Below are 5,387 nucleotides of genomic sequence, written 5' to 3'. Positions count from 1 at the left end.
TGTCCAAGCCGTGGGCTGCCAGCTTTTCCAGGAGGACACTGTGGGAGACTGTGTCAAAGGCTTTGCTGAAATCGAGGTAGACCATATCCACAGCCTTCCCCTCATCCACTAGATGGGTCACCCAGTCATAGAAGGAGTGAGGCTGAGAGGTATTCACCCTACAGATCATCACTTGGGAGAGGACAAAGACATCAGTGAATCACATGCACAGTAACAGGACATAAAATAAACACGTGGTCAGGCAGGGCTTCGTGCTGCTGCTATTGCAAAGCAGCAGCACAGGATTTCTTCGTTAGCAGAAAAGAGGAGGCAGTATGTATACAAAGAGCATTTTTCACAGCTGGAGAGATTATTTGCTATACCTTCTTTGATTTCTATTTCAGCAGTGATTTTTTTTTTCCCATCCTCACTGGAAGGAACAAGTTTTGGCTTTTAGAGTTTCACTGGAGACATGAAAATTTTATTTCAAGATTCACTTTATTTGATACTGCTTTGTCCTCATTTTATGAGTGAAATGTGGGTGTACAAAAAGTGACAAGACAGGAAGACATGGGGTACATGGACTTCAGGAATTCAAAAATCAGAACCCAGTGAACCTTGATGTTAAAACTTAGAAAAGGGACAAATGAAAAAAAGATGAAAACTTGTCAAATAGTTTGATTGTTGGGCTTCTTTTATTATTTTTTTTGAGTGGCCATGTGAGTTAATGGGGGATGGTGATTCAAATATTTTGTAATGATTATTTAATTTCTTCTGCAAGGATGATCTTGTGCTTAAGGCTAGAAATGGAAGTTGTAGGTTTAGTTGCCTTCAAGATTTTCAATATGCTCTAGATTCTCTGGAGAAGAGGAGGCTGAGAGGAGACGTTATTGCTCTCTACAACTACCTGAAAGGAGGTTGTAGTGAGGTGGGTGTTGGTCTCTTCTCCCAAGTTACTAAAAACATGACAAGAGGAAATGGCCTCAGGTTGCTCCAGGGGAGGTCTAGACTGGATATTAGGGAAAATTTCTTTATTGAAAGAGTGATGAAGCATTGGAACAGGCTGCCCAGGGAAGTGGTGGATTCATCATCTCTGGAAATGTTCAAAAAACGTGTAGATGTGGCACTTCGGGACATGGTTAAGTGGTCATGGTAGTGTTGGGCTGACACTTGGACTTGATGACCTTAGAGGTCTTTTCCAACCTTAATGATTCTATGATTATATTCTATGAATTGCAGGAGCTGGGTGCAGCCTCCTTGCATGACACAGGGGGAGGTGGGGACACAAGATGCCTCAGACGGAAATCCCAGCTGAACCCAGCACCAAACTGTAGTACTGAGAAGGTCCAGGTGCTTTGCTGCAGAAAACTCAGCAGGGTTCCACCTTCTCCCCATTTAGCACTGTCAGAAGAGAGGCAGTTCAGGGCAGGACCAAACACAGCCTTTCACATGCCAGGAGAGCTGTACTGACAGCAACCACAAGGTCTCAGACTGGCATGGGAGGGGAGCTGGGGTAGAGGACTACATTTTGGGGAGTGTGCCTCCCCTGGGCTCATTCTGGAGGATCTCTGTTCTGGGCATCATATAACAGACATTATATTTGCATATGATATCACTTCTGTAGAAGAAGTAGCCTATTCATGTGCATTAGCATCTTCACATCAAATACAACAGCAGAATAGCTGAGAAAACAACCGTTTAATTGGAGTTGAAATGACAATGTGATTCTGTGTGACACTGGAAAATTCAAAGATGGTGCAAAAATTCCCAAGTAGTTATTACTCACTGGAAGCAAATCCTAGACATGTAAGGCATGGGATGCACGCAAAGCGCTGGGAGAAACGTGCCTCTGCCCTCAAAGCATGTGTCGTTTCTTCAGATGATCCCCCAAACTCTCTTGAAATTAAATAAATAGTTTGTGATAAACCTTTTGATTCCTCCGGAGTACACAGCATGCTGCAAGGGACAGAACTCCTCTCCTGGCAGCCTAGCCCATCAAAATTTGGAGTCTGCTGCCTGCCCCTCCAGTAGGATTCCTGCAACCACAGCATGCCTCCACAGTGGGTTCATCGGGTGATTTTCCCAACGTGAACGCTGCCGGGTGCGGCGTGTGACCGTGCCTTGGGCACTGTGCCCACACAGCGATGCTGTCCCTGCCCGATCTGTCATTGCCTGGGCTCCTGCCTGTGCAGACCATTTCAGAGCTGGGTATGAGAGGCTCTGAAGAGTGCCAGGAAGAAGCACAGCCATAGCGAAGTATTTCTGTCCTCGGTTCTGCTTATCACCAATCAGTTCTCACAGCTCCCTTCTGTAATTTCTTCCCACTTCTGTAGCAGCTGTCTGAGCTTTCAGCTGTTCTGCTACGAGCCGAGGTGCCAGAAAAGTAAGGGTGCATTCCCCATCCTGGAAGAATGAAGGACAAAGTTTGGGGTTTGTTGTAGGTTGTTTTTTTTCCCGTTGGAGGATAAGTGGTTGTCAAAGATAACTAGGAGAGGTCTGGAGGTTATTCACAAATTAATTAGCCTTTGAAAGGAGAGGACTGCAAGCAATGCCAAATTAGCTGGCAGCAGCCACACCCCTGCAGCAAACAGTTAATATTCCCTTTCCTCTCCAGGGGAACGTCAGGAGTTAATTCAGTAGCTGTGCATTTAACAGCTCAATTTAAAGGGGAAAAAATGACACCCTTCTCCCCTGCCTTGCTGGTTGTGGATGGTTTGCTCTGTCTCGTTGATCACATGCTCCCCGAGCCCCCGGTGCAGCAGAAGCCCCAGCAGCTGCTGCTGCTGAGCCGGAGCTGCTCAGGACCCGTCCCGGCCCCTGCCTGTCAATGCCTTGCAGTCCTGAGCTCCTCTTTAAAGGAGGGAGCGAGCAGAATGAGCCCTTGAGCACATGGGTGGAAATTTGGGAGGTGCTCATTCTCTCACCACCGTTTCCAGCTCTAACCATGTCTATTTGTTGTTGTCTTTTTTTCAGGGACTATGGATCTTCAAAAAGGAAATCAGGTAAGATAACAGGCTTTTTATGTACTGCATGGTTACAGAGAGGACCTTCCCTCCCCACCCCTCTTTAAAACCTTCCCTTCATCCTGTGTTGCATGAAAATGTGTAGCAGTTTAGCTTTTTATTGCTGAAACCTGCTTGAGATGGGCATCAATTTCTTTCCTTTGCACTGGAGAGAGAAAACCCACCTTATATAGTACTCCAGTTAAAATGACTGCTCTCCTCTGATTGTATTTATACAGTTACTTCTCCAGTTTGAGAGGATAATTGTATTAAATCTCTCCCTTTCATTCTTCTTTTTTTTTTCCTTAAGTCAGTTTTTACCTGAGCAAACAGTCAAAATGCTCTCAGGCTGAGAGTTGAGGTTCTCTTCTGGAGGGGAGGGAATTCTTTTCTGTTGTGGTTTGAATTTATTCTTTTTTCCCCCTTCCAAAAAGGTTCTAATGAGGCTTCCGATGCAAAATGTTCTCAGTGCCTGTGTCTGGGTTTGAGCTATTTCAAAGGCTCTAGCTCAGTGTTTTGTTTCTAAGATTCTGCGTTCAAATGTCCTATAAAACCTTGATTTGAAACTATATAAATCCAATTTCTCCCCTCCCCTTCTAGCTCTTAATGATTTTTACAGATGGGTTTTCAATAGGGACATGTAATTATGGGCCTCTGGGTTTGGCTGCTCTGAGCTGGATGTGTCAGGGCTTTCTCAGTGTGTTTTTTTGTTGTTGTTTTTGTTTTGTTATTTCGTTTTATTTTTTTTCCCCAAGCAGCACTGAGCACCTGCAACTGTCATTGAGTTTGTTTGGTGTCTTGGTTGCTCCAAAATCTGTTCAGGGCACCCAAAGAGAGGCCTTTCAAACCAATAACTCGTGGAATACTCTGGCCTGTGTGCAAGGGAGGGGAGGATTTTTTCTTCTGGGTTTTTGAGATGATGAAGAAACACTGCAATGGCTCAGTCTCAGGGAAGGAAGGGAAGATGAATGTAACATACTGGACTCCAGTGAATGTCAGTGTCTAAAGTGATTTGTTGGTTAATAATAAGAGCTTTTAAGCTGCAGGCCTGTAATAAGCTAAGTGATGCACTAAAGTGAAGCTGTTGCTTGACCCTGATGTCCTGTGCATCAAATGGCTGCTGCCTTTGCAGGCCAATACTTTTGGTAGCATTTCCTTTGATTTCCCTGAAGCAGGTTGTGGTAATTAAGAGGCAAGTGTGGTACATGATGCTGCCCTGACATGATAAACCAGGGCATGCTTCATCTTCCTACTCTCCTACAAAACTTCTGTCTGAATTGCATTTCTAGGACCTCCTAAATGTAATATTACAAGTGAAGCATTTGTTCGCAAGGGCCAATGGATGAAATGGGCAGCAGAACTTTCTCTAGAGGGGTTGGCTGTAAAAGTCCAAGTGACTCGGCAGAGCTGAGTGTGGTAACTCCTGGCTCAGTGCCACCTCCTGAGCACTGGGAACTTTTGGGTCAGGTAAAGACCTTTGAAAAATGTTTCTGAAGTTTCTGGGGCAACCTGATTTAGCACTGACCTAGAACAGCATTAAGAAACCAGGAGAGCTTTGTGCTCAGTGCACCAGTTGGCATGCACAGGAGTTGCAATACTCCTGCAAGAGATGTGAGTAATTGCTTTGGGAGCATGAGGAAACTGCTGCTCCTCTACTCCTGTGGCTCTGGGGGGAAGCTGGAGCTGATCTGCTGTGACACAGTGGGAAAAGGGATTGAGTCACTGTAGCTGAGATGCCATTTGTGGATGCTGCCCTGTTGAGCCCTTTGTTGGCCTCCTGCCCTGAGCATCCGAAGTGACGCCCTTGTGCATCCCTGCGAGGGATGGATACTCAGGTCTGGCTTTCTCACCTTCACATGTTGCTGGGTCTGATTTTGGGGCCGATTCCTCTTCTCTGCTCCTTGGTGCTTGGCTGCTCACACAGCTAGGGCTTGGAAACAGTGGGGTTTAGGGATGCTCTGTACAAAGAGGAATGTGAAGCAGCTCTCTGACCAAAGTGAGCTGCATAAAGGGACTCTGTTCTCGCCCATCTTCTTGCCTGATTTTAGAGCAGCAAAGAAATACTTCCTTCTGTTTGGAGCTGGACATTGTGGGAGTGTGCACACAACAAATGAAGGAACATGCCAAGGGAATTGGTAGTTACAGCCTCCAACAAAGACCAGCTTTATCATACTTGAACAAGCAATGGTGTATAAAAGCACAAATTTACAGGATGTGCTGTGAGACTCTTTTAAGATAACGAATAGCTTTGAAAGATAGTTTCCTCCATAGGTGCAAACACTACTGTCTTTAAACCAGATACGAATTGCCACTTTTAAATGCAAGCACCTCTGAATAAATCAGACCTGTTGAACATGTGATCAAAGATGTGCTGGGAGAAGGTTTTTGGGTGTAAGCATGGCTGTC

This window comes from Apaloderma vittatum, unplaced genomic scaffold, assembly GCF_000703405.1.
Source record: "Apaloderma vittatum isolate BGI_N311 unplaced genomic scaffold, ASM70340v1 scaffold8253, whole genome shotgun sequence".
NCBI lineage: Eukaryota > Metazoa > Chordata > Aves > Trogoniformes > Trogonidae > Apaloderma > Apaloderma vittatum.
This window is presented reverse-complemented; position numbering follows the sequence as displayed.